Source organism: Mycteria americana, chromosome 3 (genome assembly GCF_035582795.1).
Source record: "Mycteria americana isolate JAX WOST 10 ecotype Jacksonville Zoo and Gardens chromosome 3, USCA_MyAme_1.0, whole genome shotgun sequence".
Classification (NCBI taxonomy): domain Eukaryota; kingdom Metazoa; phylum Chordata; class Aves; order Ciconiiformes; family Ciconiidae; genus Mycteria; species Mycteria americana.
In genome coordinates this window covers 37,773,002-37,784,125 of record NC_134367.1, presented here as the reverse complement: position 1 = coordinate 37,784,125, position 11,124 = coordinate 37,773,002, and the positions used below count along the sequence as shown (strand labels likewise).

At 46.2% G+C, this 11,124-nt stretch overlaps 1 long non-coding RNA gene across 1 annotated transcript; it reads left to right on the top strand.

The window, feature by feature from the left end:
* Positions 1 to 304: 304 nt before the first annotated feature.
* LOC142408144 (uncharacterized) lies at positions 305 to 9,692 on the top strand. The gene is made up of 3 exons (XR_012775167.1): positions 305 to 398; positions 924 to 994; positions 9,649 to 9,692. It is a non-coding gene; the product is annotated as an uncharacterized LOC142408144 (long non-coding RNA).
* The last annotated feature ends 1,432 nt before the right edge of the window (positions 9,693 to 11,124 follow it).

Sequence of the window (11,124 nt, the reverse complement as noted above, 5' to 3'; positions counted from 1 at the left end):
GGCGGGTCACACGGCGCAAGGCCCGGCCCAGCCCAGCCCCTGCCGCCACCCTGAGCCGCCGCCGGAGCATCACGGGACGGAGGCAGCGCCCGAGCGTTGAGCCCCCCTCACGTCTCCCCTGCAGCGCCTCAACCAATCGGCAGCCGGAATGTAGCCTCCCACCAATGGGGAGAGCCGCTGCCCGTCGGCCGCCGCCATCCGTCCGTACCAATCAGCCGCCGGGAGCCGCCGCGCGCCGTGGAACTGGCAGGGCGGGTAGCCAATGGCTGACGACAAGAGCCCTCCTATTTCTCCGCCCCGTTGCTCGGGCAGCCGCTGTCAATAGCCCCCGCGCGCCGCGGCGGCCCCTTTAAGCGTAGCGTGGCAACCGCCGGCGCGTCCGCCGGGCGGGCGGGCAGGTACCGCCGGCGGCGGGGCCGCTCGGGGGGCGCCGCGGGGCCGGGCCGGGCCGGCTGGGGAATCGCGGGGCGGAGGGAGGAGCCGGGGGGCTGTTCCTGGGGGCTGTAGGGGTTGGGAGCGGGCCCGGGCCCGGGCCTAGGCCTAGGCCTAGGCTTAGCCTCCGGGGGGCGTGCTCGGATCCGCAGCTGCGGATCTTACGCCTCGACGTGCTGTGTGGGCCGGGCTGACCGGCTCGGTCCCGGGGCAGGCAGCGGGGACAGCGGCTGGGCCCCGGGGCTCCCAGCGGTGGAATTCGGGCGGGGAGGAGAGGCTTCGTCCCGGGCACCGGCGGGTTTCAGGCAGTAGGCCTTCCGAAAAGCGGTGTACGCGGGGCCGCGAATGTTCAGTCCCTTTCCTCAGAAGTCAGTTATTGTAGGGCTAAATGATTGCACTTAAAAATGTACTCTCATGTGTAGCCGTTAGTTGTTTTAAAAAGTGTTAATTAAAAATAATATTCGATAGGTTCTTTAAAAACTTCTCCCCAGTGAAGGAAAATTGCATTGCTTACACTTTGGGAACTGGAGAGCTGCTTTCAGGAACGGCTAAGTTGAACTAGGTAAGTCTATACACACCAGAGGTATAGGTGGAAATATGAACGATGGCATCGGCCTCCTTGTTAGAGCATTTAGAAAGATAATCTCTTTTCCTGGTTGTAGAACTGGCCTGTGTATTACCTGTTTGGACTACTGTATTACCTGTTTGGACTACTGTTTCCTTATCTCTGACCTGGGACTTACTGCAACTTTTTTTATTTTGAGATCTGCTGGTGAAAGTAGCGCTAAGTATTACTGTCACAGAGTCAGATAAATTTAACATTGGCTTTTAAAACCATATAGCGTTTTAGTTCCCAGAGAGCTGGTAAACCTAGAAGAAGTGCATACAGTTAAGTTAGCAGCTGCAGAAAGCTTCCCTAATAACATATTTGCTTCTCACTAAAGCCTCATCAGTGAATATGTTTTGATGTGATACAAGTTAATTCTTTTGCTCCTCTCTTTTCTGGAAAAACTACAGTATTTAAATGTGAAAAAGATGGGTGGAGGAAGAGGAGGGAGACAAATTTTTTTGAAGTTATTCTTTGCTCTTAAATTCAGCACTTTAATAATGTGGATTGATGCTTTTGTACTTGTCTGAAGCTGGCTCTTTCTTGCGCTGTCCCTAGAATAGGTGGAAAAACTGAGTGGACCGTTAGAGGTCAGCATTTGTACTAAGGAAGAGTACACACATGGTGACCAGTAAAAGCATCTAACTTCTTCTGGTCTTAGAAGGTTATTAAGATTGAAAAGGACTTAAAAAGTTTTATGAGTCTTGCATTACAGAACTAAGCTCTGTGAGTACTGGGACAGAAGAATTACTGAGTAATTTTCCTGTCTCTCTATTGCTTAATACCTGTAATCCAGTAGTTCAATTTCTGTTTCTGTGATTTCCTTAGGAGTGATAGGGAGACAGTATTGCAGTTGGTTTGTGTTCTCTATTTTGTCTGTCATGTCCTTTGCAGTGACCTGGAGCTTGACTGTTTTTTGTAATAATGAGCATGTTTTCAATACAAAATATGTAAATAATAGCAATAGTAGAAGTTGCTGAAGTGAAGGAGTATGAAATTCTGGAAACAAGACTGTTTCTAAAATTTGTACAGGTCCCAGATTTACTTCAGCCATTCTATACTGATCTGATCTTGATGCATTAGGCTTCTAAAAGCATGCGTGGTGCTTTTGAGGGTAGGGGGTTGGGGTTTTGGTGGTGGTGGAGCGTAGTTGACCCACTGCTAACCCACAATGTTTCACTGCTCACAAACTTATTAAATGTACCAGGGGAAAATAGGTATCTTTGTGGATCTTACTCACACGAGTTGAACTTACTTTATAATCAACTCAAACTAGTTGGTAACAATTGAAAAGTCAACGAACCAAAGCATTTCTTAATTAGACAGTCCTTAGGCTAACTGAAGTAAAACTCAAATATCCTAGTGATTCATTCGTTCTCAAGATAAACCGTGCATTCTTTATGTTAATCAAATTACATTATAAACTGGTGGAAAACTGAGTTTGGCAAGACTTGACAGACTGTTTCTTGTTTTGTATGAGAAATATGATATTATTACCAATTTATAAAACTGAAAACCATTTGAAGATTCAGAAAATGTTTTTGGCGATTCCTCAAGGGAGCTTTGATTGGTTCACCTTTTTCAATTTGTTTTCAGTCCATTGCTTTTCAAAGTACTTCCAGAATGCATCCAAAATTACTGTTCATTTATGTTGCTGTATGTCAAAATGATACTTAGCAAAACATTCTCAAAAGTGGTGAATATCCAGTGCAGAAGTGATGGATAATTCTAATCCTCCAGTTCTTACAATTTGTCTGTTTTAAATACACTGAGTTATGAAAAGCATTCTTCAGAAAGATTATTGCCTCTTCAGTGAACACTTGTGGGACTATAAAATAACTGATCAGCTTTAAGTCAGTAAGTGAAAGTGAGTGTTCTTGTTTTATATATATAATTAGACATCTTGATGATTGAACTGTAGGCATTTATGTTTTCCCTAAATGCAGTCCCATTTGTTTTCATTCATACTTGTTTTCTTCTCAAGAAAAAGTCTGTGCATGATTATTTCTTTCTGTCCTTCTGTGCCCTGAAGGCAGACAAATTTTGGCTGTATCTTGGCTATATCTACACTGTTGAAGGTATTTGTCCCATAGAGTAATCCCTGCCTCTACACAGGGCTAGATTAACACCTCTAGATGTGGTGGTGCCTCTAACACTGATGTGCCCACTCCAGGAGTCCAGGACTCCTCTGGATGCCACATGTGGTCCTGTGGCCCTGAGACAGACTTGCATCCAAGTACCAGACTAGGTTGCTTGAATTTCCACCAGTTTGTTTTATTCAGCATGTTGTTATGAGCAAAACAGGGAACACATCCTAGATGCAAAGCCAATTATTGATTGTTAGTCTAATTAAAATCTTAATGGCCTAATCAAAGACTTAGTATTAGTCCAGATACTAATACAGTTCAAGTTATATATGGTTACAGTGATATAGGCACAAACTCTAGTACCAAACCCTTGCTCTGGTGTTATCTTCGCCCACCCACTCTCCCTCTGGGACTTCACTTGCTTCAGCTGGGAGGGGAAAGTCTTTACAGCAAGTCATCAGCATCCCAAATCCTTCCCTGGCAGGGAGGATGGCGATGTTTTCTTCCTCCTTGGCTTGGGTCCATTTGGAATAATTTCTATATGCTTGTTAACACACTGTGCATCTTGCTCTTTATTCTATTGTCCTGGTTTCAGCTGGGATAGAGTTCATATTCTTTCTAGTGGCTGGTAAGGTGCTGTGTTTTGGATTTAGGATGAGAATAAGTTTGATAACACACTGATGTTTTAGTTACTGCTGAGCTATGCTTACACAGAGTCAAGGCCTTTTCCTGCTTCTCACACCACCCCACCAGCGAGTAGGCTGGGGGTGCACAAGAAGTTGGGAGGGGACATAGCTGGGACAGCTGACCCCAGCTGACCAAAGGGATGTTCCATACCATATGGCGTCATGCTCAGCATAGAAAGCTGGGGGAAAAGCTGGCCGGTGGTCTGCCGCTCGGGAACTGGCTGGGCATTGGTCAGCAGGTGGTGAGCAATTGCATTGTGCATCACTTGTTTTGTGTAATATTTTATCATTATTATTATTTTCCCTTTCTTTTCTGTCCTATTAAATTGTCTTTATCTCAACCCGTGAGTTTTACCTTTTTTTTCTGATTCTCTCCCCTATGCCACTGAGGGGGGAGTGAGCTAATGGCTGTGCAGTGTTTAGCTGCCTGCTGGGTTAAACCACAGCTGTCTTTTTGGCACCCAACGTGGGGCTCAAAGGGTGAGATAATGACAGATCTGACCAGAGCATGTTAAAACAAATTTGTTATAAGCATTCATTATTACGTTAATAGTCGCTGGTTGCAATGTTGATTTATTTGCTCTCAGAGTTGTTGTGCTTGTTCTCAGCGCTGTGTTATGTAACACCTTACTTGCTGTCTGTGTTCCCTGTTGTGCTGTTTGTCACCTCTGGGGGCTGGATGAAGGTTATCATTTTGCGGTACTGTGTAACACTGGCTTACTTTATGATAAAATTACCGGTCAAGAGACTAACCTTTTAGTACATTTGTACTAAAAGTGGCATTTGTACTCAGCATTGCCGTCATCTCCATACTTCGGGAACCATCTCTCAGAAACTATTAATAATTACACTCTTTACCTTTTCTCCTCGGAGACCCAATCTATGGGGGGGACAAAGGGGGACACCTTTCCCGACTCCTTCACCTTCCCCTTCTCCTCCAGGCTAGTTACAACAGCTCTTGAGAATTTTGAATATCCTTGAGATGTTCAAACTAGCATGTTCCTTTTGCTATGTCTCCTGAATGTGTTTCAGGTCTTGTTTAAGATTAAACAACTAAACAACTATTTAAGAATACCACCCAGAGATCTGCCCCGAGGCTGGGTAGTTACGAGTAGCAGGGTGTGTGGGATAGTATGGGCAAGTACCTAGGACAGTGGGCACCTCCAGTGTTTTGGAACATCACCCCTGAACAAGTGCAGAATCCTGAAAAACTAGTAAAATATTTGGAAAAAGTCTGCTGTCACCCTGCCAGTTCCAGAGACACAAATCACTGCAATGTGCTGGGGCCTGGCCCATGCCTCCTGAGCCCTGTTCAAGACTATCCAGTGCCCTCAAGGGAAAGAGCAGGTCTCTGGATCTGACGACAAAGCAACAGGCACTGCAGCTACTCCAACCCCTGCAACAGGCACTGCAGCTGAACCAGAGAACCAGCCTGTGCCAGTATCAGTCGCCCCTGTACACAAGAAGGAATGTTGGAAGCAAAAGTCAGCTCGTTTAGTAAGGGAAGAAACTCTTCCCCTACTAAAGGAAGAAGTGGATCAGGCAAGCTACTCTGAAGCAGGGCCGTCATGAGACCAGGAGGAGGAAGAGGCAGAACTCATAAACGAGGCAGTAACCACCCGATCCCTGTCCCTGAGTGAGCTGTGAGACATGCAAAGAGATTTCAGCCGTCATCCAGGTGAGCGCATTGTCACCTGGCTGCTCTGATACTGGGATAATGGGGCCAGTAGCCTGGAATTGGAGGCTAGGGAAGCCAAGCAGCTGGGATCCCTTTCTAGGGAAGGGAGCATTGACAAAGAGATTGGAAAAGGGGCACAAGTCCTCAGCCTCTGGAGGCAACTCCTGTCAGGTGTGAAGGAAAGGTATCCCTTCAAGGAAGAAATTATATGTTACCCGGGCAAGTGGACTACCATGGAAAGAGGTATCCAGTAGGTGAGGGAATTATCCATGCTGGAGGTGATTTATGATCACCTGAACAACGAGCAGTTATCCAAAGATCCGGATGAAGTCCGGTGCACACGACCCATGTGGCGGAAGTTTGTACGGAGCACACCAGCGTCGTATGCCAACTCATTAGTAGTAATGACCTGGAAAGACGGAGAAGGACAAACGGTAGATGAATTGGCTGGCCAACTCTGGCAATACAAAGAAAGTCTCTCCTCCTCCCTATGGGCCTCTGTCTCAGCTGTGGAGAAACTGTCCCAGGAGGTCCAGCAAGTCAAAGAGGATATGTCTTACCCCCCACCTTTACGGACCAGTATCTCAGCTATTAGGAGTAAGCGTTCCTCTGCTCAAGAGATAGGATATAGTGGGTACACACCATGGGCCACCCTGTGGTTTTATCTGCATGACCACAGAGAGGACATGAGGAAGTGGGATGGAAAAATCTCCCTTGACCCTAGAGGCACGGGTACGTGAGTTGCAAGGAAAAACAATCACCAAAGGGGGGTGTTCCAGGAAGATTGATGCTCCAGTTTCCAGAGAGCAGTTCCCCAGAGTAGAAGGGCTGATCTTACTCCTGATTTTAATAAAGGGACTTCTGATTTGTATGTACAAGAAGCGAGTAACAAATACTATGACCAGGACTAGAGGTCCTGGTGGAGGAAAGGGACAACTGGGTTTACTGGACTGTGTGTATTTGATGGCCTGGCACATCAGACCCCCAGGAGTATAGTGGACACCGGTGCACAGTGTACCCTAATGCCATCAAGCTATACAGGGACAGAATCCATCTGTATTTCTGAAGTGTCAGGGGGATCCCAACAGCTGACTGTATCGGAGGCCGAAGTGAGCCTAACTGGGAATGAGTGGCAAAAGCACCCCATTGTGACTGGCCCAGAGGCTCTGTGCATCCTTGGCATAGACTACCTCAGGAGAGGGTATTTCAAGGACCCAAAAGGGTACTGGTGGGCTTTTGGTATAGCTGCCTTGGAGATGGAGGAAATTAAACAGCTGTCTACCTTGCCTGGTCTCTCGGAGGACCCTTCTGCTGTGGGGTTGTTGAGGGTCGAAGAACAACAGGTCCTGATTGCTACCACAACAGTGCACCGACAGCAATACTGCACTAACCGAGACTCCCTGATTCCCATCCATAAACTGATTCGTCGACTGGAGACCCAAGGAGCGATCAGTAGGAATCATTCACCTTTTAACAGTCCCATATGGCCAGTGCAAAAGTCTAATGGAGAGTGGAGACTAACAGTAGGCTATCGTGGCCTGAATGAAGTCACACCGCCGCTGAGTGCTGCCATGCCAGACATGCTAGAACTTCGATATGAACTGAAGTCAAAGGCAGCCAAGTGGTATGCCACAACTGATATCACTAATGCGTTTTTCTCAGTCCCTTTGGCAGCAGGGTGCAGGCCACAGTTTGCTTTCACCTGGAGGGGTGTTCAGTAGCCCTGGAATCAACTGCCTCAGGGGTGGAAACATAGCCCGACCATTTGCTGTGGACTGATGCAGACTGCACTGGAACGGGGTGCAGCTCCAGAACATCTGCAGTATATGGATGACATCATCGTGTGGGGCAATACAGCAGAAGAAGTTTTTGAGAAAGGGAAGAAAATAGTCCAAATCCTCCTGAAAGCTGGTTTTGCCATAAAACAAAGTAAAGTCAAGGGACCTGCACAGCATGTCCAGTTTTCAGGAATAAAATGGCAAGATGGACGTCATCAGATCCCAATGGATGTGATTAACAAAATAACAGCCATGCCTTCACCAACTAGCAAAAAGGAAACAGAAGCTTTCTTAGGCGTTGTGGGGTTTTGGAGGATGCCTATTCCAAATTACAGTCTGATCGTAAGCCCTCTCTGTCAAGTGACCCAGAAGAAGAACGATGTCAAATGGGGCGCTGAGCAACAACAAGCCTTTGAACAAATTAAACAGGAGATGGTTCATGCAGTAGCCCTTGGGCCAGTCCGGGCAGGGCAAGATGTAAAGAACATGCTCTACGCTGCAGCCAGGGAGAATGGCCCTACCTGGAGTCTCTGGCAGAAAGCACCAGGGGAGACTTGAGGTCGACCCTTAGGGTTTTGGAGTCAGGGATGCAGAGGATCTGAGGCCCACTATACTCCAACTGAAAAAGATATTGGCAGCATATGAAGGGGTTCAAGCTGCTTTGGAAGTGGTTGGTACTGAAGCACAGCTCCTCCTGGCACCCCGGCTGCCGGTGCTGGGCTGGATGTTCAAAGGGAGGGACCCCTCTACACATCATGCAACTGATGCTACGTGGAGTGAGTGGGTTGCACTGATCACACAATGGACTTGAATAGGAAACCCCAATCGCCCAGGGATCTTGGAAGTAATTATGGACTAGCCAGAAGGCAAAGATTTCGGAATATCACCAGAGGAGGAGGCGCCGCGTGCTGAGGAGGCCCCACTGCATAATAAACTACCAGAAGATGAGAAGCAATACGCCCTGTTTACTGGTGGGTCCTGTTGTAGGAAAGCATCGGAGATGGAAAGCTGCTGTATAGAGTCCTATACGACAAGTTGCAGAAACTGCTGAAGGAGAAGGTGAATTGAGTCAGTTTGCAGAGGTGAAAGCCATCCAGTTGGCTTTGGATATTGCTGAATGAGAAAAGTGGCCAGTACTTTATGCTGACTCATGGATGGTGGCAAATGCCCTGTGAGGGTGGTTACAGCAATGGAAGCAGGGCAACTGGCAGCGCAGAGGTAAACTCATCTGGGCTGCCATGTTGTGGCAAGATATTGCTGCCCAGGTAGAGAACCCGGTTGTAAAAGTACGTCATGTACCCGAGGGTCAGGCCACTGAGGAACATCAAAACAACCAGCAGGTGGATCAGGCTGCTAAGATTGAAGTGGCTCAGGTGAATCTGGACTGGCAACATAAGGGTGAATTATTTATAGCTCAGTGGGCCATCAGGCCCTCAGGCCATCAAGGAAGAGGTGCAACATATAGATGGGCTTGTGATCAAGGGGTGGAGTTGACCATGGACACTTGCACAGGTTATCCATGAATGTGAAACATGCGCTGCAATCAAGCGAACCAAGCAGTTAAAGCCTCTGTGGTATGGAGGGCAATGGCTGAAATATAACTATGGGGAGGCCTGGCAGATCGATTACATCACACCCACAAACTTGCCAAGGCAAGCACCATGTGCTCACCGTGGTGGAAGCAACCACTGGATGGCTGGAAACATCTCCCGTGTCCCATGCCACCGCCCGGAACACTATCTTGGGCCTTGAAAAGCAAGTCCTATGGCGACATGGCACCCCAGAGAGAACTGAGTCAGACAACAGGACTCATTTCCGAAACAACCTCATAGACACGTGGGCCAAAGAGCATGGCATTGAGTGGGTATATCACACCCCTTATCATGCACCAGCCTCCGGGAAGATCAAACGGTGCAATGGACTGTTAAAGACTACACTGAGAGCAGTGGGTGCTGGGACACTCAAACATTGGGATACACATTTAGGAACAGCCACCTGGTTAGTCAACATTAGGGGATCTGCCGACTGAGCTGGCCCTGCCCAGTCAAAACTTTTATGTACTGTAGAAGGGGATAAAGTCCTTGTACTGCACATAAAAAACATGCTGGGGAAGACAGTCTGGGTTATTCCTGCTTTGGGCAAAGGCAAAGCCATCCGTGGGATTGCTTTTGCTCAACGACCTGGGTGCACTTGGTGGGTGATGCGAAAGGATGGGGAAGTCCGATGTCTACCTCAAGGGGATTTGATTTGTTTTATTCTATTCTATACATTGATTCATGATTCCACATTACATCTGAATTTACTACATGTGGTGTGTTTTACATATGTTGAGTATTTGTTCTTTGTTTTATATGTTGCCTATAAAACTGGTTTTACCCAGCTCCTAAGACAGCATCCCGTTGATGACCAGTAATTGAGCACAGGTGAGCTGTTACAGCTTAGGGCCCCCGTATTGTCCTGTGGTTGTGCTTTCAGGCCCCTGCAGTCACCCCATGCCTGTACTCCTCTATGCTGCATTTTTGCAAGGGTTGTAGAGAGTTCACTCTGCACAGAATAACTACTTGTTATTGCTGTCTGTTATTTATAAACAAAAATGTAACAGTTGGTGCTAGACAATTGTACAAAGCTAAGCAGAAAGCTAAAACAAATTAGATAAGTTCCCTGGTTGTTAACTAATTTTGTTGCAGCTAAATAAGCTATAGCAAAGCTCCAGGCACCCGAGATGAGTTCAAAGTCTGACAAGTTTTGTGGCCCATGTTAGCTGGAAATGAAGCCTTTGGCTTCAATGACAACACGACGCTTTGTGTGGGTTACAAATGCAACTATTGTTTTTAGTGGTTTTTTTCAGTCAGGATGACTGTAATAATATGAGGTCTGTGTTACAGACCTCCAGAGTACTATTTTTATATTTTATATTATTTTAGTATTTTAATATATTAGTTTATATTTTATTTTGTATTTTTTGCATTCCCTGAGATTCTGTCCTGTGGAGACAGAACTGATGCAGTCTTGCCTGTGCACCCTCTAGAGAACAGGTTGTCCCCAAAATTCTGCCTGTGTTTTAGTTTGGGCTTGGTTTGCTCTTCAAGGAGCAAAATAACATACATTATGCGCAGATGTTTGTGAGGCCAGGACTTAGGAGTAGAGCTGTTTGGGAGTAGGGATGCACCCTGATGTGTTCTAATATTCTTACATGAACTTAGTTTTGCACTCATGAACATATCTGAGGGTCTTCATTACACTTAAAGACAAACAAGATAATACAATTATGGTTAGGTATATACTTTTGAAATGTCTTTAATAACTGCATTATTTCAGAAGAAAAAAGAACAGTCATTACTGATCATTTGAATGTTCACAATAACTGATACCTTCCAGCATGTGTTTAGCAATCTCTAGGACAAGTGATCTCAAGCATAGCTTATCTTCTTTCTGGGCTTTGCAGTGCAATTTTAGTTTACATCAGAATCCTCTCTGACATAAGTTTTAGACATGTAATTTATTTGGACCACTTTGAAAATATTTAGGTGCTTAAAAAACAGTATTTTGGAAGGTTACTTCCTAAGTAAAGAAAAACACCCTCTTCCAAATAATTCAGTATTAATTTCCCAGCAGCTTCCCAGTTAAGAAATCTGTTGGGATATTTATTCCTCTAATTCCTTCTGTATAGATTATGAGGGCAAATGGATTCCAGACACTGGAGACAGAGTTGTGCTAACAGTGAATTGGGCCAGAAAGCTTGAATTTGTAATGAAACCTGTCTTGGCAGCTGACACTTCTGTTCTCCTTGGCTATGCAATTCTGCATGTATAGGCAGTGGAATAGAAGGCCGAGAAGCATGCTAAGTTTATTTTAT